This window comes from Apodemus sylvaticus, chromosome 22 (assembly GCF_947179515.1).
Source record: "Apodemus sylvaticus chromosome 22, mApoSyl1.1, whole genome shotgun sequence".
In the NCBI taxonomy this organism is placed as follows: Eukaryota; Metazoa; Chordata; class Mammalia; order Rodentia; family Muridae; genus Apodemus; species Apodemus sylvaticus.
The window spans coordinates 2387361-2412313 of NC_067493.1; the positions used below are offsets into that span (position 1 = coordinate 2387361).

Below are 24953 nucleotides of genomic sequence, written 5' to 3' on the forward strand. Positions count from 1 at the left end.
ATGTGGTAAAACCTTAATGTTATGGGATCCCCTGAGTTCCAACATAATTCAAACACAAGGACATGGCAAATAATAAAAATCTTTTGTAGTCAAGTAGTTACTGATTAATCTGGACTAGAAAATATATTTAGAAGCTTATCTGAATCACCCGATCCTGTCCCTGCCCTGAGCCAGAAACTGATATAGATTTCAAAACTAAAAACTATGAACATACATGCTGTTACAGGTATATTTCCTACCAAGTGGGATTTTCTACTGTTGTTATTCGATGTCAAATTATACAGAATGTAGGTTTATGGTTTATCCTATCACACCGAATTGTTCTTTTGTAGTTAGTAACAGGCATTTTATTTTTAGGAATAAAACATGAATAACAGAAATTATGGTTAGGAACAGTCATTATGTTTTGAGGAACAAAATTAAATCATGAAATCTTGCTGAATATCGTTAAATTATGCAGGTCCCCTATGACCTGGGACTTGAAATTTGTTTCAGTTCATGATTAAATGGAGGTTGGCAACAAAATTGCAGTACTTAGAGCAAGTTTCTTTTGCTTGTTCCCAACATTTGTATATCATAGTAATATTTAAATATACTATAGAAAACATATTGAAGAGAAAATTTATAAACATAATCAGTGTGATACAACATTTTCACAAGAGTTATCTATGAATGCATAAAAGAACATATCCTGGAGAGAAATGCTATGAATGTGCAATTTGGTAAAGAAAGCCTTTGTATGTAGCAGTAATCTTAGAAACCATAAGAAAATGTCATAATGCAGAGAAACATCATAAATGTCGTTAATGGGTTAAAGTTTTGTATTTTCTAATATCTTTATACAAGTGTAAACTCTTTAGCATGTAATTAATCTATTAAAGCCTTTGCTTATCACAGTAGATTTTGAGAACCTTCAGAAATCTGTGACTAAAAATATTTTGGTATGTACTTAGCCAACACACCTATATTGAGTTACTCAAGGTTATTTATTATGTAAAAAAAATTGAGGAGTGTCAACAATAAATTCAAATTTTATGATATCTCTCCATTTATTTGCATTTGCAAGCTCATTTTTACATACAAAGGCCACTAATTTGTATTTTCTTTTTTAGTTATTCATGTATCCAACAACTTTGCTGACAGTGTTCATCAGCTCTAGCAATTGCCTTTGTGAAGTTTTGATTCACTTATGGAAACTAACATATCAGCTGCAAAGAAAGATAATTTTACTTCCTCCTTTCTAATTTATATTATCTTCCTCTCCTTCAGTTTTATTGCTCTACCTAACTTTTACATAATATATTGAATAGATAGTCATAGAGAGAATGGAACATCTTTTCTAGTTTTGGCATTAGTGGAATTAATTTGAATTTCCCTCCAGTTAACTTAAGGTTGCTCTAGACTTCCTGTAAAGTGACATTTTTATGTTCAGGCATGCCCCTTATATCCTTAATCTCTGCATGAATTTTTTCATAAAGTGGTGTTGAATATTGTCAGAAAATTTTACATCATGTCATGAGATGATCAGTTCTTCTTTTTTCTTACATTTTAATTCCATTATGTTGAATCATCACTGTGTTTCTTGAATGAAGCCTTCCTCATTGATCACAGTGGATGATCTTCTGATGCGATTTGTATTTTATTGTATTTGTTTTTTCTCTTAAGTATTTTTGCTTCTATGGTTTTATGGAAAATTGGTCTGTAATTCTGTTTTATTGCTTAGTCTTTACTGACAGGATATTGAGTCATCATGGGTTCAGAAAATAAATTGCCTAATATTTCTTTGGCTTTTATATTGTTAAATACACTGACGTGTATTCTTGTTAAAACCTCTTTGAAAGTCTTGTAGGATTCCACCCTAAAACTCATGTCCTTTGATTGTATTGGTGGCATATTTGTGATGAATTCTGTTTTCCTAGTTTATGTCTGTTGAAGTTGGTTCTCTTAGTTTCATTTATTTTTGGTATGTGGAATCTATTGAGGAAATTATCCATTTCTTTCAGAATTTCCAATTTGGTGGAGTGTACCCTTTTTAAAACTATGTCATTACCATTCCCTGGATTTCTTAATTGTTATTTTACTTCCAATTTCATTTTAGATTTCATAAAATCGTATATTCTTTATCTTTTAATAAAGGTTTGTTTATCTTGTCAAATAAAAGACTCAAAAGACTAACTCCATGTTTCATTAATTCTTGGAATTGTTCTCTTTCTATTTTATTGATTTCAACCCCCAAATTTATAATTTCTTGATGTCTCCTCCTTGTTTTCATTTTCTTCTGTTATAGTCTTTAAAGTGTGCAGTTAAATTACTAGCATGAAAGCTCTGAATTTTTTTTCATGTAGGCATTTTTTGTTCTGTGAACTTTCTTCTTAGCCCCACTTTCATGTTTTTTATGTTCCATGAGATTGTACATGTTGCACATTCATTTCCAATGAACTCTAGAAAGTCTCTAATTTCTTCCTCTATTTCTGTGTAGACCCATTTTCTCTCACACAATTAGTAGTCAGTTAGCTGTCCTCCCTCACCTCCTACAGCACTGAAACATCAACGGGTTTTTTGTCTGATCATACAGTGTGTGGTCTCCTGGGTCTGGTGCAGTCAAGGACATGAGGAGCCCAATTTCTAGGAGCCACTCTCGGGGCTGTCTTGTTGCTCTCTGGAATGGAGTTTATCCTTGCTCATCAGAAGACTCCTTTCCTCCCCGTGGATATGAGAGGTAGCAATGGCACACCAGCCATCTGTGTCTTGACTGTGGCGAAAAGATGACCTGACCACAATGTGGAGGACATGCCTAAGTCTATGATCCCACAGGAAGCAGACACATCAGAACTGGAAGTGACCATTTGAAGTAAGTGACTGTACTACACCTGGAAGTGGCAGTGATGTGACAGGCAGTGACTGGCCATAATCGGACGTGAGTGTACATCACAGGAATTGGCTCGCTTTAAGAGGAAGTGCCCATTCAATGGCCATAAGTGACCACCACTGTCATAGGAAGTGGCTGTGTCTTGACAGAATGTGACTGTGATATAATAGGAAGTGATCGTACACCACAGGAAGTGGCTTTAATGTCATTAATATCCTTTTTTAGCACTAATGTCTTTTTCAGAGCTGCCAGTTCAGCTTTCTCGGCTGACATTCCTGCTGGGTGTAGTTTTGCCTATGTGATCTCAGTATTTAACACCACCGTTGTCCCAGCATACCTCTGTCCATCCGGAATGAGGTTGCTGCCTTTTGTGAATCTCGTTACTCATGCATCTATCTGAGCAGTCATACAGAGGCCCATGCAGTGAGGTCTGGGTGTGGCAGCAGGTCAGTTGGGAAGTTATGCTGGGGGCATTCAAGACGGAGGCTGGCAATGAGACATTCTGCCATCATCTTTAACCAGGAGGTCAATTGGTCATCCATAAGAGATCAGTAATTGGAAATGAACACAAATCAATCAGTAACTGATCATCCATCGATCAGTATTCAGTCAGGGTCCAATCAAATGTCCACCAGCCAGTCAATCACTTGATTGGTGATGAATAACAGACAGGCAGTCGATCACCAGCCAGTAATGAGCTCCCAATCAGTCAAGGAATCAATGATCAATAAATAGTAATCAATTGATTGAATATTAATCAATGATCAATATTTAACACATGATGAATCAATCGATAATTTATCAACGATCAATATAATTAAAAAACTGATAATTACTCAATTATTTTGGTCTTCACTGGACCAAAACCTGACTCGATTGATTGCTGATTGATTGTGAACTGAAGGTTCGTGACTGACTCTAGGTTGATTGATTGATTAATTGGTGTCACATTGGCCATTGGCTTATGACAGGAGCCCTGGTCTGAGTATGCATTCCCCAGGTCTACAAAGGTCACCTGAAGTTGGTAGAGTAAGGCCCTTTTTAGCAGTGTCTTAAATAATCTGAATTTTTCAAGGCAAATAAGAAGTCCTGCATTTTTATTTTGATTCTGTTGCCACTGATAATTCATTTATAAACAGATGGAGAGACTCTATCTGTAGGTTTTAGTAAGACATAATGTTGAACTTTATCAACAAAAGCTGGTGGGTTTCCTTTTTACTTTTAGGGTAACCCTGGTCTTGTGGTGGGGGCAATTTTGATTCTCAGGGCCCCCTTACGTCCTTTTTAGGCATCACTTATGGTCTTCTGATTTGGCCTTGGCTGACAACAGGGTCTTTCCCAGGTTTCCAGTCTGTTGCTTCTGTCCTCTCATCTGCGTCTCCTCTGCAGTCTGTCCTCCATTAAATACTCTCTTTGCCACTGTCCTTAAATCTCTTAGACAACTCTTTCCTAACTACTCCACCCTCTGGGGCTTTGTCTTCATAGCTGGTGTTCCCTGACTGACAAAATCTCAAGCCACTGCTGCCTTTGCTTCTGGTGATTCAGGATCCATGGGGGGTGTATTGTCAAAAATGTCTCCATGACACAATCTAAAAAAGCTGTAAGGCTTTTATTTTCTCTCTTGTATTTTTTCATACACTCTGGCCAAATTTGTGAGCCATCTTGTGGCTACCTCGAGACCTGCCAGCATAGCTGGACTGTGGACAAAGGGCCTCCTCTTACCTTCAGTGTTGTTGCAATAACAGTTTGGGTGAGTTAGGGTAATGCAAGCATATTGGGGCCAGTAACCAGTTCATGTACCAAACCCAGACACTATTGTGGATGCCAACAAGTGTTTGCTGACAGGAGCCTGATATAGTTGTCTCCTGAGAGGCTCTGCCAGTGCATGACAAACACAGAGGGGGACACTCTCAGCCAGCCATTGAACTGAGCACAGGGTCAACAATGGAGGAGCTAGAGAAAGGACCCAAGGAGCTGAAGGGGTTTGTAGTCCCATTGGAGAAACAACAATATGAACCAACCAGTGACCCCAGAGCTCCCAGGGACTAAACCACCAACTGAAGAGTACACATGGAGGGACCCTTGGCTCCAGCCACATGGGTAGCAGAGGATGGCCTGGTCGGACATCCATTAGAGGAGAGGCCCTTGGACCCATGAAGGCTCATTGCCCCAGGGTAGGGAAATACCAGGTCAGGGAAGCAGGAGTGGGTGGGTTAGTGAGCATGGGGAGGGGGGATGGGATAGAGGGTTTTCAGAGGGGAAATGGGGAAAGGGGAGAACATTTGAAATGTAAATAAAATATAAATATAAACTTATGAATATATAATATAAAATATATAAAAATATAAATAAATATAAAAATAAAAAAAATGTTTAAAAAAAGCACTTGGGAGGCAGAGGCAGGTGGATTTCTGAGTTTGCGGCCAGCCTGATCTACAGAGTGAGTTCCAGGACAGCCAGGACTACACAGAGAAACCCTGTCTCAAAAAACAAAAAGCAAAAAAATAAATGTAAATAAGAAAATATATAATAAAAAATTCTTTAAGCAAAACACAACATTACCTCTCATTGTGACCACATTGAATGGATAAAGGTCAATTCACAAGAATCTTAATCACTGCTGCTGCTCTGATAAAACACTCTGTCAGGAGAACAGGTTTATTCCAGCTCACGGTTCACAGAAAAGTCCCTCATGGTGGGCAATGCCACTCTGAAGTGTGAAGCAGCTGCTCACTCACATCAGGTGTGTAAATAGTCAGGATGCCAAAAGCAATGAACACCTGCTGCTGCTCAGCCCCTTTCCACACACTGCCTGGGATCCTAGCCAGGGAATGGTACCGCCCACAGTGGGTGGGGCTTCCCACACCAGTTAAGACAACCAAGGCTGTCCCTTACAGCCACGCCCCGAGTCACCTCCCCCTTGTTAGGATTCTGTCTAAGCTCCACCCCCAGTTACCTGGCAACAGCCAGCTATGCCCCTCCCCACTGTTACCTAGCAACAGCCATATAGGTCTGGTGCACTATAAAAGGGGCTGCTTGCCCCTCCCCCTCCTTATCCTCTCACTCTCAGCTTCTCTCTTGCCCCTTCTTGGGCTCTCCACCCTTCCTCTCCCCTCCCCCTCTCTCCACACGGTCATGGCCGCCTCTGCTTCTCTACTCTCTCCCTCTCTCTGCTTTTCTCTGCCTCTACTTCCCTCTTGACTCCCTTCTCCATGCCCTGAATAAACTCTATTCTGTACTATACCGTCTTGTGTCTGGTAACCTCAGGAGGAAGGGATGCCTTGGCGTGGGCTGACAGAAGATCCCCTAATTTCAAGTCTTAGCAGGCTTCAGGGTTCCAAGACTACAAACAGAGTTCTGGGTGAGTTTTTTTCACTTCTTCTTCTAACTGAAAGCCCTTTGAAGCCATGCCCAGCATCCTAGGTTCCTGGGACGGTCAGAAGCAGACTACACCGTCACAGGTCGCAATTTCCAGCATTTTCTCCCTGAGCAAGCTTGCCGAGGGTTGGTCTGGCTCCTCTAGGCCTTTGTCTTATAATTAAAGCTCCTTCTAAAATCACACAGTGATTATAAATTATGAGTCAGAAAATAAGCAGAGCAAGCATGAGAATTATGTGAATATATATTTGAGAAAGCATATATTTATTTTTCTGGAGATGTTAGTATTAAGGGTGGCTCTGGCATTATATGTAGCAGAGGAAGGCCTTGCGCATCAATGGAGAGAAGAGGTTATTTGTCCCATAAAAGCTCAAAGCCCCAGTGTAGGAGAACGCCAGGGCAAGGAGGCAGGAGTGGGGGTGTGGAGCCACACCCTCATAGAAAGAGGAACACGTGTGGGGTACAGAGTTTCTGGGGAGAAATTAGGAAATTGGACTTGATATTGTCAAGTACTCAGGTCAACTAATTAAATACAACATTACCTCTCATTGTGACCCCCTTGAATGGATAAAGGTCAATTCACAAGAATCTTAATCACTGCTGCTGCTTTGATAAAACACTCTGTCAGGAGAACAGGTTTATTCCAGCTCACGGTTCACAGTAAAGTCCCTCATGGTGGGCAATGCCACTCTGAAGTGTGAAGCAGCTGCTCACTCACATCAGGTGTGTAAATAATCAGGACGCCAAGAGCAATGAACGCCTGCTGCTGCTCAGCCCCTTTCCACACACTGCCCGGGATCCTAGCCAGGGAATGGTGCCGCCCACAGTGGGTGGGGCTTCCCACACCAGTTAAGATAACCAAGGCCGTCCCTTACAGGGGCACCTCCCCCTTGTTAGGATTCTGTCTAAGCTCCACCCCACAGTTACCTGGCAACAGCCAGCTATGCCCCGCCCCACCGTTACCTGGCAATAGCCAGGTAGGTCTGGTAACCTCAGGAGGAAGGGATGCTTTGTCATGGGCTGACAGAAGATCCCCTAATTACAAGTCTCAGCAGGCTTCAGGGTTCCAAGACTACAAACAGAGTTCTGGGTGATTGTTTTTCAATTCTTCATCTAGTCAAAAGCCCTTTGAAGCCATGCCCAGTAGCCTAGATTCCTGGAAATGTCAAAAGCAGGATCCTGGTCAGTGCAGCCTTCACCATCACAGTTCTCAAGTTCCAGGCCTTTCTCCCTGAGCAAACTTGTCAAGGGTTGGTCTGGCTTCTCTATACGTTTGACTTTGTTATTGTCCACATCTGTTGAGGACACTTGTGGCTCCCTCTGATTCTCAGTCTGCAAGACTTCTGGGCCCTTCATGACACAATTCAATCTGGTGCTGTGTCTCAAGTTGTTTAAGCTCTCAAATATATAGTAAAAGGGGTGTAGATCCCAATCAACAATCCAGCCATCATCAAAGCTGTGGTTTGTCTCTCCACAGAAAGAAAGATGCTGAGATGTGGAAGATCCTGAACTCATGGCTGGCAAGTCATGTCCACTTGGTGGTCCATGCTCTCTGTAATCTGCTGAATTTTTGACAAAACTAAGACAGAACTCCCTCAGAACCTTCAGATTATCCGTGGAATGCTGAGAGTAAGTCCTTGACCTCCTCATATAAAGAAGTCTCCAGTTAGTTAATTACACCCTCCCAAGCATTGCACTCTGGTAAATTGGGTGTTAAACCCACAATACTAACATTTATTTGCATTGCCTAAGGAGGCAAGATTCTGCCCAGTCTGGTGGTGTAAAACTTTTATCTCAGCACCTACAGGAATGAAGCAGATTGGGGATAGAAGCAGAGGCAGGTGGATATCTGATCTCAAGGCCAGCCTGGTAGTCAGACCTACTTTTAGGACAGCCAGGGCTATACGGAATAACCTAGGCTCAAAGAATAAAACATGCAAACACAAAAGGAGTGAAGCTTCTCAACATAAAATGCTATCACTCTGGATGCTGTAATGGTATTTTATTTAAAAATGAGCCAACACATTCCTCACCCACAATAACTGCAGGAGAAACAGCCAGTCTGCTCAGTGAGGTCCTTGGCAGAGGCAGCAATCTAACTCTTTGGTAGGGTCAAGACAGGCTATCAAGAATCTGGTCCATGCCACGGACTCTCTAGAGCAGTCTGGGCCACTTTGGGCCCAGACTTTTTGGACACTCTTGCCTCATATGACACTAACCGTGTCTCTACAGTGTCTCCTTCAGAGGTGCTCTCATTTTGCCTCTAAGGCAATCTCTTCCAACTAGCTTTCTCAGCATCTCAGCTGAGTTCTCTCTCTGCCATATGCAGGGGACCCACATTTCAAACATGCCACACTACCTGTGGGACACCAGTTCTACTGTTCCCCAATCAAAGGAGCCTCAAATTCCCAGAAGAACAGACTCTCAACCCTTAATTAATTAATTTGCCAATTAGATTTAAATATATTTTTAAAAAAATCAAGATGTCAATAAGGTAATAACAAACCCATCTGCTATATTAAAAGTTCTATCCCAATAGTCTAACTTTTAGATATATTTACCTCTGATTCCACCTTGGCACCCTGTATCTCTACCCTTTCACACTCATGATTCCTGCATGCATCTTCCTGTGTCTCTCTCCCTAGATCCTCCTCCTCACTCCCTTCTAATCACTAGCCTCTCACCATCTCAAAGTGAATGGATAGGAAATATCTTTCAACATCACGCAATTGTCTAGAGTTAAACATTATAGACAACTGATTAGACCGGCAATGGGGAAAGTGCTCATGGGCCAGCGAGTCTATTTGGGATGCCTTCTTTCAAGAGAAAAAGATCACATAAAATGATCTCTCACTCACTCTCTCTTTCCTGATAGGACGATATATTAGATTGAATTACAGGATGCAGCCTGTGTTATTCCACAAGAACTGGATAGGATGCAAAGTCCAAGAATCCAGAAGATCTCAGTCACCGAAGCTGGATGTCTCAGCTGGTCCTCAGTAGAAGATGGAATCACAGACATGCAAGCTCTAATGCCAGCTAAGCAATGAGACTTGATAGCTAGGAGAGAGCAAGCAGTCAATGTGAAAACATGCTTCCTCTGTGCACTTATATAGGCCTCAAGATGAAGTTGTTGCCCAAGTTAAAGATGTGTGTTCCAGAGTCAATCTCTGGATTAAAGATGTGTGTCTTCTGCTGGGTGTGGTGACTCGTGCCTTTAATCCAAGCACTATGGGTATGATTCTTGAAGCTGGATCTCTGTGAGCAGCCTGAGCTACAAAATGCATTCCTATACAGCCAGTGGTATTGCAGACAAACCCTGGCTCATAGAAACAAAAACAATCACAATGACACAGTTATGTCAATTTCTTGCTCCATATCCAGATTAAAGGCCTTTGTCTTTCAAGATCAAAGAGATCTGCTTTGATTGGTGTGTTCCTACTTCAAAGAACCTGATTACATTTTACAAATTAAACAATAAATCCCTTGAAGTTGTGTCCTTAAGTTTTGGATTTTGCATTATTTGTGATGTAATCAAGTAAAAGCGATTTTGAGAACAGTCATGGTTACACAGAGAAATACACTCTGTGGTCTCTACTCTTCTCCCCCAGAGAATGAACCTGGCCAGGAAATGATTCTGGCCAGAAGGTTAAATGTTTCTTGGCTCTGAGCTGCAAGCCAATAACTACTTCAACTTGAGACTTGCAGCCTAGCTAAATTCCACTAGGCTGTCAACAACTCCACCCTGAAATTCCATAATGATTTCAAACCACACAGGTGATTTTCTTTCTAGGTGCTATCCTTTTGCCAATGAAATCAGACCCTACCAGGCAAGATGCAGGGGAATTCTGTGAAAACCCAAGATCTGGAACCCATGCACCGATACACTGACCAAAATTCTTGGTATCCTAGTGTGAGTGTGCAGGAGATGTGATGCTGTGCTGTCAGCAGGCTGAGAGTAAATCAGACCTTGATTGCAAACACATAGTTGACTTTGTTTCTATATGCTTTACTCTTCAAATGGATCCAGACTTTGCAAGGGAGACTCTAATGAGATCCTTTGTTTACAAGGCGTGGAGGAAACCCTGGATGAAACCCCTGGCACCCATGTGCCAGTATACAAGAAATGTGATCAAAACATAATTTCATTTTGTTTTCAGCTCCTCTCTGTTTGCCATCATTTCTAGATATCTCTGGGGTGCGTTGAATCTCTACACTCTCAGAACAGTTATCATCCATGTTGATTCAGCACAGGGGTTTCTCAAAGTTCTCAAGGTTTCTCCCTGTGTGCTGGTTATCTTAAGTTCCAGGACACATGAGAACCAGGTTTCCTAAGACTACCTGAAAACTTCTGTTTAAAAGAATCACCATTTAGTCCTGTGACCTAGGCTTAAAAGATAAAACAAGCAGGAAAAAGGTATGTGACACTTCTCAAAGTAAGATCCTATCAATCTGGATGCAGATGTCTAGAGTAAAACATAATAGGAAACTGATTAGATGCAAAGGAAAAGGGATAATTGGCCAACAAATCTATTTTGGAGTCTAGTTTAGAGAACAGTGTATCCTGATGTGTATCCACTCCACACGTCACCTTTTACATAGGTCCATTTCAGGAATACAAATTTCCTGCATTTCAAGACTTTTATTAAGAAAGCTGTAAAACAAACAAACAAACATGTAGTAGACACAAAGACACAGCTGCCTTGTGAGTTCCTTTGCTGTAATAAAGGAACTGACAGAAGATCCCTAATTGCAAATCTTAGCAGGCATCAGGGATCCTGGGCCCCAAACAGAATTCTTGGTGGATTTTTTCACTTCTTCTTCTGGCCAAAAGCCCTTTGAAGGCAAGCCCAGCAGCCTAGATTCCTGTAAATGTCAGAAGCAGGATCCTGGTCAGTGCAGCCTCCACCATCACAGGTCTCAAGTTCCAGGCCTTTCTCCCTGAGCAAACTTGTCGAGGGTTGGTCTGGCTCTGCTATACCTTTGTTTTTGTTGTTGTCCAAATCTCTTTAGGACACTTGTGGCTCCTCTGACTCTTAGTCTGGAAGACCTCTGAGCCCTTCATGGCACAATTCAATCTTCTGCTGTATCTCAGGTTGTCCAATCTGTCAAATACATAGTAAAATGAGTATAGATCCCAATCAACAATCCAGCCATCCTTAAAGCTGTGTTTTGGCTCTCCACAGAAAGAAAGTGGCTGAGACATGGAAGATCCTGTACTCAGGATTTGTAAATGCACTCAGTAGTCCACGCTCTTTAGAATCTGCTGAAGTTTTGAAAAATTGAGACAGTACTCCCTCTGAACCTTCAGGTTATCCATGGAATGCTGAGGGCAAGTCTTTGACCTGATACAGAGAAATCTCCAGTTAGTTAATTATACCCTCCCAAGCATTACACTGTGGAAAATTGGGTAGTAAACCCAAAATACTAGCTTCTATTTGTATTGACTAATTAGTCAAGATTCTGCCATGTCTGGTGGTGCAAGACTTTAGTCTCAGCAACTATAGGAAAGAAGCAGTATGGGGATAGAAGCAGAAGCAGTTGGATCTCTGATCTCAAGGCCAACCTGGTAGTCAGACCTAGTTTCAAGCCAGCTAGGCCTACAGAGGAAACCTAGGCTCAAAAATCAAAACAAGCAAACAAGAAAGAAGTGAAGCTTCTCAAATTAAGATCCTATCGCTATGGGTTGTCACAGGGGAGGTGTGGAATATGGAACTGTCAGTGGATGGAACATGAGGGTGATAAAAATGGACTGTAAAAATAGATTAAAAATACATTTAAAAAAAGAAGAAGAAAAAAGAATCCACTGCATTCAGTGTGGATATTTTTGAGGAAAAATATAAGGTAGTTCAAAAATTTACAAAATTAAATTCAATGCTCCATCTGTGTCACTCATTGTAGCCTAACCAAGTTACATAAATTAGCATAACAGACATACTTGTGTGTTGTTGCGATGTCACAGAAGACAGGACTGTTTCAAAACAAAGACCAACTAAACATGAATTGAAAATAGAATAGAATTTATATACTAATATTAGCAATAAAATTCTCTCTCATAAATGACACCTAAATTCTTTCATTCCTTTGAGTAAAATGTATGAAATTCTTCGCAATCAGCAATCAGCAATGTTGCATCAAATGCCATTTATTGCCAGGGACTGATTATCAGGCAAAAGATCAGCATAATATCTCAGTGAATGTCTGCACAGGTACTGATATTGGACAGAATGGGTGTTGAATATTTATAACGGAGTCATTTTGGATTTTGCATAATCATATACTCTCCACATGACAGGAATCACAGTAAGTTTGAAGATATTTTGTAAACATGATTAGATTATGATAGTATATGAACAACAGAGAGAATGTTCAACTCCTTGCTCAATGTTTCATGTGAGGCTGTGCTTCCCTACACTAGATAGTGTAAGACACAATGTCCCATAATTCTTCTCTGAGTGTGAATGATATTGAACTTTTATTATCTTCTAAACTCTTGTCTATGAAAGTTCTGTTGAAATTCATTGTGTTTTTCCATATGGCTGTTGACATGTATTCTGGTCCAATCTGCCCAAGAGTCCTTGTGAGTTATGCAGTGCATATGAATGAAATCATGGCACCTCTCTTGTGTTAGCAGGGCAACCTGTAACTGATATGGTTAGCTGTCAAATTTGAAAGTAGATAGAAAAAAATATCACATGAATAGATACATATCCCTTTCTACCTTACATTTTTATATATGTGTAACAGCATTGGGAAAGCAAGTGGATCCAATAATAGAATATTAAAATGAATTTCAGAGGGGAATTTAAGTTCCCCTTTTGGGTTTTCTCTTTTTCATCTGTATTTATTCATTTTCTGTATCAAGCATGGACTCCTTGTGCAGTTTAATCAAAGGCACAAACTGTGACAAATAGTCTACACAACTTGAGTGCCTAAAATGTGTTATAATTTCATTCTTATCCCAATGCATTTTTAAAACATTATTTACTAAATACGCATTTGTGGTCCAGCTGCAGAAGTCACATATGGATCTGGAGGGTCTCTAGTAGGAGAACACCAAGAAAATCTGCATTGTAAAAGAGAACTCACACAATGGCCAGCATGAGATTTTTAGTTTTTTCATTAAGCAGCAGCAAAGCCTGCATCATAACAAGACATTGACTTTGCTTCTTGGAAGAAAAGCTTAGTAAGGTGAAAGCAGAGCTTGAGAGCTGGAGAAAAAACATCTGAATATGAGAAAGGAATCAGAAGCCTGTAGAGCAGTTCATAGATGACATGTCAGCAGTGGTGTGAACAGTGAAGAGAGGAGGCAGCTAGATATAAAGGTGACTTAGTGCCATCCTTACCTCAGCAGATGAGCACATCTGTGGAACATGGTGTGCAGTTACTGATCTAGAAAATGCCTTTTCGCCACTATATCACCATTAATATCACCAGAAGCAATTTGCTTTATTTGGCATTGCCTTAGAATAACTTTACAGTTTTGCCTTGAAGATATGTTTGCAGCCCTGAGACATAACCAAGGTAGAAGGGATCTTGATCATCTATTCCTTCCAATAAATATGATATTAGTGATCTAAAGCACACATTATGTAGAAATTACCTAGAGAGCATGAGGTGTCGATTAATTTGGATTCATTGGAAACCAATAAGTGCATCAAAAGTAAAAAAAAAAAAAAATCAACTAAAATTTATCAGTCTTCTAATTGAGTAAAATGCTTAAGAATATAGTGGTGTAGGGTACACAGGGACATTTAGAAGGTGAAAGATAAATCATTGCACTTGGCCACTCCAACAACAATGAAAGAAGCACAACAGGTAGTGTGCTTATCAGGACTCTGGAGACACCACACTCCTCACTTGGATTTGTTACCCCAGCCAGTATTACAAGAAGCCCAGAAAGCTTCTGGCTTTCTGTTGTGGTCTAAACATAGGAGAAGGCACAGTAAAAGGACCAGGCTGCTGTGCAGGCTGCCCTACCAGTTTCGTTGTCAGTTAGAAATGTTGTTTGGAGCCTTTGTCGGGACCTTATTGTAAACCATATGTTTTGAATATTGGACCAATGCTCTATCATCATTGCCTCAATCCAACCATTTTCCATTTTAAAGACATGTCTTAGCCTGCTATTCCATCTTAGTGGAAATTGAGTACATTGAGCCAGGGGAATGCTAGTAATACCACCACCCCCCACCCCTGAAATATCACTCTGGAGATGATCTGATGGAACTCAAAACAGGGTCCTTATTCTATTAGAGCTAGCTTGGGACCCCTCCTCCTATGCACCATCATTGCACATTATGGTTTTGTGGGGGTGTCCCTAATGTCTACAGGGGCAAGGCTTTATGGTAAGCATCAAGCAGGGAGTACATTTGCAAGCATCTAATTGGAAAGCTACTCTGGCCTTTAACATAACTGACCAGTGCTGGGAGTCATATCATAAACTTGACTTCTGTTCCCATCTGCATTGAGAGTCTTTAGGCAAGGTATGGGCCTGTAACCTGGGATGTAGGTTTGTTGTGGGGAATATACTGAGACCACCGGTCTTGTTGAGGGTGTGACCTGGAAATTCTGGTCTTGATGGGGATTAACCTACAGCTCAAGCTTTGTTGGGGGCAACTTGGAAATTAGTGCTAGATATCAGTCTCTGAGTTTACCTGAGTTCAAACTTATATGTGGTTCTCTAAAATGAATTCTGACATGAAAATATTTGAAATATTGAAAATATTTTAGTGAGGAATGGAATAGCAAATGTTTTAGCTACTGTAGGCCAAGAACTGGTACCACACTTGCCTCACATTAAATCAGGTGACAATAGATTCTTGTTATCCATGATTTTACAGCACAAGTCTGGAAACACACAAGATCTCTTTTCCTATGCATTGACTCTCTGATTCACTGTCAGTCTCAGCAATCAGATTCTTTCTAGGGATCTTCACAAGAAGAGATCACTGGAATAAACAGTTAAAAAGATAAAGATATTTTATATGAACATTTTTTGTCTGTATAAAAATTCATAAATGTATATGTCATAATTTAAACCACAGATATGTTATGACTGAGGATATGTCTGATATGAATAACATCTCCTGGTCTAGGAGGTATTAACTTTTTAAAATTAATTTAGAACCTTAAGCAATACAGACTGTGATATGGACATATAAATGTGATATTTATATGTTTATATATAAATATATGTAAAGTAGACATTAAAATTTAAAAATATATCCTTATGTTACCTATTCAAAAACTCAGGACCATATTATTTTACCTGTGTTGATTTATTTATTAAATATGTTTTCATCTTTTCATATAAATTTATAATTTTAATGTCATAGGGAACAAAATGAAATAGGGCCACATGAGCAAGTTTAATTTACTTGGAATCCATTTGCTATTATGTACATTATATTAAATACAAAATGATCTCATGTTTAAACTCTCTACATAATTAATAAAAGGGCATATTTTAGTAAGCCATGAATTTGTGTTTATTGCTTGTTGGAAATCACTTTCCATAATTTTTAGTGCCAATTGAAAATATCACATACTTTCCTTTAGTAAACACATTGTTAGTCAGGGCAGAAAGTTAACTTGTCATCTCTAGAACAGAAGCATACTAAAGGGCATTTTATCTCAGAGAAAAATTAGCTGCAGAAGTAGCTGTCAGTAAGATCCAGCATAGAGTAGTGAAAGTGTTAATTGCTGGAAGCAGTCTGTCTGGCACTAGGCAACTAACTCTTTGATTATCAGTTGGGTTCTCTGAATATCAAAGTTTCTACATCTTATGTTAGTATCCAAATGAAAGACTAAAGTTTTTCCTGAGCTGGAAAAAGTATCCAGTCTTGGATTCTGACAGTTGTTTGGTTGCGTTAGAGATTTTCAGGCAGTCAATCTGCTGATTCAGGAAACTCAGGGTGTCATTCTCAGGGATAAGTTTGTCAGAGGAGGTCTTAGAATGTAAGGCCTCAAAAGAATATTTTGCTATGAGTTACTGTATTTTAATAGCCACTGTACCTAGAAAAATAAGCTGGGAGTAAAGTGTTGAACTGATATGAACTCAGACATATCATTTCTCACCTGACTCTTTATGGTCTACTTATGTCCGAGGTTACACCCGAATGACCAGTAAGGGGAAAATATAAAAATTCACAGCTAGAATACCTGTGGAATAGCCTGCTCCTGTCTTTGGGAATGGACAATCAAATGTACTAGAATACTTGCCTTTCAGTAATTATGATAATCAGGAAAGTTCACGAGCTTCACAGTGGCACCATTTCCTGTTACACACTCCTGGGAGGAGAGGCTCACAGATGCCTACTTCAGGAATTTTCACCTCACTGATCCATGACTCCCTGTGCCTTTCCCAGGACCACGTCTTCCTCCCTGGTTTACAGTGAGATGGAAATCCAGCTTCCTTTGGCCTCTCTCTCACTTCTCTAAGCTCCCCATTCTCACTCTCAAGTAGATTCCTCTTCCATCTTGCAGACATAAATATGGGTGAACTCTCTAGGGACTAATTTAAAGCCCTGAGAGCAGTGGGTGTTGTGACATCACTGGTGACATCACAGGGGATGCCCAGAGCTCTCCAGGATACACTAGAATGTTCAGACAAAGGATTGTCTATGTCATGAGGAACAGGCTTTTTCTTCCGGTTAATGCTCTTCCTCTACTGAACAGAAGCTGAGGGGCCCATCCCGGGAGACTCTCCTGGGACACAAATGTTGATCACCTCCCTTTCAAAAGCCAGAGGTCTCAGCCACTGAGATTTGTCAGTGTCAGAACAATGGGAAAGTGCTGTGCTTTATTTCCAAATGTGTTAGCTGTGGAGACCTGGGTCAGGATGGAGAGAAGAGCCAGCCCATCACGTTGGCAGCAGAAGACTTGAGATGTCCACTTTCTTCCTAGGCTTTGGCCGCATGAACTTGTTAGAAGGCAGTTCCAGGGTCACCTTCAGCATGTGGAGATTCAGGACGGGAGGGACTTTCTCAGGACGGTCTTGCTTGGAGATGATGGCTGCAGACAGCGATCAGAGTGTCAGATCTGAGTAATCTTGTATATATTATATAGTATATTGTATAGTATATATATATTTTTTCTATGTTTACCATTTTACTATTATTATTTTCCAGGTAATTCTTCAATTTTAACACATATTTGTATATATTTCTTCAATATTACTTGAATATTAGTTAAGAGAAACTTTAATTTTATCAGAAAATATTTCTATTTAATTTTTCAATTATTTAGACTTGTTTTATGTACACAATATTATCTGAATAATTTCCCATGAAAAATCTTCAATTTAACACTACTTTTCTATGCACTGCTTCAATTTTATCAGAAATATTTTCCATGAAAATCATCAATTTAATAAGAAAATGTTTCTAAGTGCTTGATTTAGTAAAGATGATTTATCTTTTACCATTATTATTTTCCAACAGATTCTTCAATTTTAACACTTTATTTTTCAATTTTTTCCTAAAATTGAGTTTGCCTACACATTTAGTTTTCTTTGTGTACTTTTTATGTGTATTTATTTTCAATGCCAAATCTTAATTTTAAATAAATTTTCTGTATATTTCTTGAATTTTATAAGAAGTATTTTCCATGAAAGCCATTAATTTGTTTAGAATTTTTTTACATGGTTTGTCAGGCAATTTTTTATGTATTATCTATGTGTACACTTTCATGTGTATTATTTTACATCAAATTCTTCAATTTTAACACATATATTTATACATTTCTTCAAATCCAGTGAAAATGTCACATTGGCATCCCTGTCAGTCACTCAGTGACTGCTGGCCCTGCCCCTGATGTAACGGCAACCCTGCCCCTCGCCCATCTATCTCAGCCAGGGCGGGAGCCATGTTGGATTCCCTGACTGTCACCCAGCAACCGCTGGCTGCGCCCCCTGACGTCACCCGCGCCCCCTCCCTGTGACCGTGCATCTCAGCCCCTGGCGGGCGCCATGTTGGCGTCCCTGTCCCTCAGCCGGCAACCGCTGGAACCACCCCTCACGTCACCACAGCGCCCGCCCTGCATCCAGCCTCCAGGAATGATGTCATTTCCTGTCTTTAATTTTTATGAATGAAAGTGGGCTGGGAGTTTGAATGTGCATGTTGGTCAGAGGTCTGGCAGAGGCGGGAAGGAGGTGAGCGCGTGCATTTAGCGAGTGCTGGGATTGCTGAGCTTCCCGGGCTCTGAGCAGCTGGGCCTGGACTTGTGGAAAGGGACCACATTTGCATGCACATCCGGATGAAGATAGTGCTCCATGCTGTGGGTGTCTGTGAGCTCTCAAGTCACACCGTGCTATCTTCCTGTTGTCTCCACAGAAGCAGTCCGTAAGTTTGGAGAGGCTGGGCAAGACCCGGGCTTCCAGCTCTGTAAATTTTACAGTGGGGCAGAGTGAAAACCCTCTTTGTGCTCTGGGCAGGGACAATGGCCGGGCAACACGCGGGCTTCCTGCTCTGTAAAGTTTACAGTGTGGCGGAGTCCAAACCCTCTCTGTGCTCCTACAGGCGGGACAGTGGGCAGGCAAAGCGGGGGCTTCCCGCTCTGCTCTGGAAAGTTTGCAGCGGTGCGGAGTGCAAACTCTCTCTGTGCTCCAGGTGGGGACAGTGGCTGGGAAAGGTGCAGGCTTCCCACTCTGGAAAGTTTGCAGAAGGGAGGAGTGCAAACCATCTCTGTGCTCCTCCAGGCAGGCACAGTGGCATACTAGCACAACCCTCCTGTGGGAACAGAAGCCTAGCCTGGCCGCCATTGATCGCTGGTCTGTGCGCCCGGCCCTGGCTTCTGCCTGTGAGCTGGTGAGACAGGAAGGGAATTCACAGGCCAATAAACTGCATCCTGTTCCTTAATGACAGAGGCTGGGATGTGACATGACAAACACCTGGGAGAGTTTACAGAGGTCTGGGCTGGTGCTTTCCCAAGGAACATTAATGATCAGGTTGGAGCTGGCTGGGGTCAAAGGCTGTGGGATGGACGGGACTAGGTCCCAGGCTATTTTTATTTTTTCTTTAGTTTTGTTAGTTATTTATGTAGTAGTTATTTATATTGTTTTCCTTTGATGCTTGCTGTTTTGATTACTGTGCAGGAAAGACACTTTTCTACAATTTGTTTGATATTTTGGATGCTTCTTTTACATTAACAGGCACCTCCATTAGTTTAAGAAAGTTTTCATTTATGGTTTTATTTGGAAATGTTTTCTAGACATTTATGCTGATTGAGTGTTTTCCCTGTAGCTGTGAAGCTTGAATGCTTCTCTGTGTCCTGCTCTGAGCTCTGCTGTTGTGTGCTGTGAGGGGACCTCAGGGAAGCTCTGAAATCAAGACATGGTGAGTACAGGATCACTGCCCACAATGGGAAGGAACATGTGGTTAAGCAGTGTGAATGATTCTCTGTGTCCTGCTCTGAGCTCTGCTGTTGTGTGCTGTGAGGGGACCTCAGGGAAACGCTGAAATCAAGACATGGTGAGTACACAATATCTGCCCACAATGGGAAGGAACATGCGGCTGAGCTGTATGCACTGGGGTGGTGGGTTCTCTATGGGGTTGGATCAGAAACATCAGCCAGATGTGACCACCTGTGAGGTTTGTAGTGGTGCTTCTAACCTGCTAGTTCAGGCAATGACTTCTGAATAACTTCAGTATCACGGCTGATTGTAATTCTGTCCAAAACATCTGGACTAGTTTCTTTCTTGTAGAAGCTTGGGTGGGTTCTGTGACTATGCAGCAACTGTGTCCAAAGCTTTTTGTCTTTTATAATATACATTAAGGAGGCAAGGTTAGGGCTGGAGAGATGGCTCAGAGGTTAACAGCTCTGGTTGTTCTTAAACAGGCCATTAGTTTAATTCTTAGCAACCACATGGTGGCTCATAACTATATGAAATGGGGTCTGGCGCCCTCTTCTGGCCTGCAGGAATACATGCAGGGAGAACATTGTATAAGTAATGAATGCCTTAAAAAATAGAAGACAGATATGAATCTAATAGTTCTGATTTCATACATTTCTCATTGTATTTTTTACTTTTTTTGGCTGTAGTTTTTTTTTAATTTCTTTAATATGTTTAGTGTTGTGATTATTATGTAGCAAAGAGACTTTTTTTCCCAATGTTTGGTATTTTTGATGTTTCTTTTACATTAACGGGCACCATTTTTGCTTTAGAAAAATTTTTCATTGATTATTTCATTTGAAATATTTTCGAGATCTTTATCCTGATTGATCTTTTACATCTTCCTCTTCCTTCTCCTCCTCGCCGTCACCTTCTTCTTCTTCTTCTTCTTCTTCTTCTTCTTCTTCTTCTTCTTCTTCTTCTTCTTCTTCTTCTTCTTCTTTTTCTTCTTCTTCTTCTTCTCCTTCTTCTCCTTCCTCCTCATCCTCATCCTCATCCTCATCCTCCTCCTCCTTCTTCCTTCTCACTCTCTATCATGTCCTGAGAAACTAAACTAAACTGAAACATGTAAGAGTCAGATATGAAAGAGGTTGTTTGAGGGAAAGGAGAGAAGTGAGACCCTGAGGATAGTGACTTACATTCCTGCCTGGTATTGCTTATCTTTCCATGCTGTTGTCTGGGCAGCATCATTTGTAGTGATTATTGGTCTAGGTAAGGTTTCTCAGTTTGTCATGTTTGTGAAGGTGTTTATTCCTGTGTTACAGATTTCTGTCTAGATTTTCATAGTGTTGGCTGAGTGTGGCTTCTTTTACTGATATTTTTGTTATGTTCAAGAGAGATTGCTGGTTAATGTTGAAAGCTAGGAGAGGAGGTGGGCAGTAAGAGATGCTCTTCTCAATCCACAAAGAGACATAGTCAAGAGAGAGGTAAATCTGCCAGCATTTCATTATTTCAGAGCTACAGTCATCTTAAGGAGCCTCAGTGGAGGGTGTGCCCTCATCAGAATGGCTGGTGGCTATGACTGGGTGAGATAGTGGGGATGATTGAAGTGGGAAGGGTCTTCCACTGAGGGTGACAATATTCATAAGCCAGTGGGCCTGGGCTGGATGAGAAAGCTACCTGAGCATCGGACACTGACCAATGGGGAGGAACATGCAGCTGAGCAGTGGGTGCTGGGGTGGTAGGTCCACTGTGGGGTTGGATTGGAAGCATCAACCAGATGTGACTTCCTGTGAGATTTCTACTGGTGCTTCTTACTTGCAAGTTGAGGCCATGACCTATGAATAACTTCAGTATCATGGCTGATTGTAATTCTGTTCAAAACATCTGGACTAGTTGCTTTCTTGTAGAAGCATGGGTGGTGTCTATACACCTGTGTCCAAACTATATTTTCCTTTTATAATATACATTAAGAAGGCAGGGTCAGGCCTGAGGAGATGTCTCAGAGGATAAGCGCTCTGGTTATTCTTACTCAGTCCATGAGTTCAATTCTAGGCAACCACGGGGTGGCTCATAATTATATTTAATTGGATCTGGTATCTGGTACCCTATTCTGGACTGCAGGAATAAATGCAGGGAGAACATTGTATTAGTAATGAATTAATTCCTTATGAAAAGACTAACCCTAACCCTGGCATTTTTTCTTTGTGTAATAGGAATACTATTGATTCAGTGGGACCATCGAGAATAATGGTGGTCAGCTTAACCTTAAACCTGAGTTTAATCCTGGGACTTATCCTAAATTTCTAATCCTATTTTAACCCCTTAATTTCCTAACCCTAACAACCCCTATCCTGATCCTAACCATTACCCTCTAATCCCCTAACTGAAACCCTGATTTCTGTGTGGGATGCTTCCTTTGTTGTATGTAAACTGGTTTGGTTGGTGTAATTAAATCTCAACTGGGATGGGGGTGTCCTGCTTGACTTTAGGATGTGGCCCTCTTCAGTGTCTAATTCTCACTAATATGCATTTCAGCTAAGATCACCCCCATAGACTCCCTCTTGCCATCCCTTTCATTGTCTGTGGCGCATCCTTAAGCCTGCACCCTTTGAACCCTGACAGCTACAGATTTCAGTTCATTTTCCTGACCCTATTGCCTTTCCTTTTCTCTCACCACACCTGTTACTTGCCTCCCCTTCCCCTTTCTTTATAATGGTCCTTCCAGTTCTCTCTCTTTCATCTGCCTCCTATGTCTGCTCTATTTCCACTTCTGAGTGAGATTCAACCATGCTCATTTTAGCCTTCCTTTACTTTATTAAAGATTTATTTTATTTATTTATTTATTTATTTATTTATTTATTTATTTATTTATTCATTCATTCATTTATTATTATAAGCAGGGAATCTGTCTTCAGACACACCAGAAAAGGGTATCAGATCTCATTATGAGTGATTTTGAGCCACCATGTGGGTGGGGGATTTGAATGCTGGACTTTCACAAGAGCAATAAGTGCTCTTACTAGCTGAGCCTTACTGCTTGTTTATCTTCTTCAGGGCCAAGAAATGTAGTATGGATATCCTGTGCTATATGGTTATTATTCATTTGTTAGTAAGTACATATGTGCATGTCCTTTTGGGTCTGGGATTCCTCATTCAGGATGATATTTTCTAGTTGTACACATTTGCCTGCAAAAATTTTTGTAAAATAAACATGTCTTTAAGCTGTTTTATATCCATATCTTTAGTTTTGAAATATAGCCAAATATATAGGTTATTTTCTATTTCTCAGGATGGCATATGTTCATGATGTCAATATTATCTGAAATTTCAGGGTCATTGCGTGCCTTGTATATGCCATTCTGCCTCAGTCTTGTGTATGTTCTGAAATGTTTGTATTAATATGACTGTTTTGCCTGTGTGCATGAATAAGAATTTCATGTTTCTCACCTTTACTATTGTCAGAAGATGGCCTCAGAACTCTTGATTTTGAAGTAATGAGTAGTTGTTGGTCCTGTGTGTTTGTGAGAAATTGACCACCATTATGTGGAAGACAAGCAAGAGCTCGCCACTGATGAATTCTCTCTCCAAACCTACATTGCTTATTTATAATCAACATTTATATTACTATTATTTTCATCTGTTCATTTGTAACTATTTAATCATGCATTGACTTTTAGTAAAATTTTATTAATGTTATAGTTTAAACTGTTGCCATTCATGTTTCTGCAACATTAACACAGATCTGAAATGAATGCATGATTCTTTGTAGGAACTTTTAGGAAAGAATTGTGAGTTCTCTATTATTTTTGTTTCCTTGGTTGATTTTGGTAGAGTGTTGATGTTCTTAATATATAACTTTTGGTCTCCTAGAAAACATTACATAGGCCATGCTGCCATCAAGCTAAATGACATATACCTGCCTGTAACTCTGTGATAAAAGCCTTAGCAAATACACCCAGCTTGCCCATGAGTTTTGTAGTTAGTAATCGTTCATACAATTTTTCAGATGTGTGCTCAGTTTTGTGGATCTGTTTTCCCTGCATCAACCTCTCAATTGGCATTTCTCTGGCAAGGCTGTATCCTATTCAACATGCTCAAAATTGACATACCTAAATCTTATAAATCAAGATCCCTCTAAAATGACACAGTGATTATAAATTCTGAGTCAGAATATAAGTGCATCATGTACCAAAATTATATGTATATGTTATTGGGGAAGCATATATTTCCTTTACAGTGATGTTAATATGATCCTTTGTGTTATACACATGTATGGGATATTTAGGATGCCATGACTTTTGATGATGTACATGTGAACTTCACTGAGGAAGAGTGGAATTTGCTGGACCCTTCCCAGAAGAATCTCTACAAAGATGTGATGTTGGAAACCTACCTGAACCTCGAAGCTATATGTAAGACTGTTATTTTTTTTTCTAAAGGAAAGAAATGTTTCTTGGTTATTGATGATCTTCTATTATTTTAATTGTGAATAATGAAGTTTGGGCTGAATAATTCAGTTTTACTGAATTTTAATTGTAACATTCATAATGCAGTGATAATTCACAGTAACTTGAATTTTGCCTAATTTCCAATAGTATATCATTGATTTTTCTGATACTGTGTTTTAGGCTATTATCGGGGAGACCATCATCTTGAAGAAAATTGTCAAATTAGTAGAAGACATGAAAGGTAATTTTTATGTGCAAGCGGATACAAATTTGCCTCTGAGGAAATTTCCATATGTTCTGGAATCTCCAATGAATAGCAAGAGTGTAAAATAACAGTCCTTTAAGTGCAGCTCTAATTATAATATTCTGACAAAACCATATACCTTGAGATCTGATATCTGGTTAGTGTATCCATTTGATATGTAGCTCCTTTAGAACTATGCTATGCACATGTCAATCTGTATAGTGTCATAGTACTTAGAAATTGTATATTGAAAGAGAAAAATTTATATCCAAAACATCCTAATAAGCATATAGTCCATAGTAAGATTATAGAGATATTGAAGGAAGCAACAAATTTTTTTTGTTCTAGAACAATGAGAAGATATGTAGCATTCTGCCTTTGATAGACATTAGGAATATGATGTACATTTGCAACTAAGTGGTTTTATAGTTTTACGGGGAATATCCCCAAACTCATAGTGTAGAAAATCTTTATGGACACTAGGAATTTGGAAATTTTTCTGTGTATCCTGGTTCACAGTAAAATGTGTTGTAATTCACTTTATAGGGAAAATTATGAATGTAATTAGTGTTGCAAAGATGAGAGTTGTTCAAACTTTCTTCAGATAACTGAAATATATTATATAAAAATCCCTTATATAAAGAGGATGTTATAAATATGAGCCATGTAATAACGATCACA

General features: G+C 40.0%; 1 protein-coding gene and 1 pseudogene across 1 annotated transcript in view; both read left to right on the forward strand.

The window, feature by feature from the left end:
• The window catches only part of LOC127672654 (zinc finger protein 431-like), a 263925-nt gene that overhangs the window by 111647 nt on the left and 127325 nt on the right, over positions 1-24953 (forward strand). The window lies entirely within an intron of this gene.
• The window catches only part of LOC127672650 (zinc finger protein 431-like), a 67411-nt pseudogene continuing 66329 nt past the window's right edge, over positions 23872-24953 (forward strand).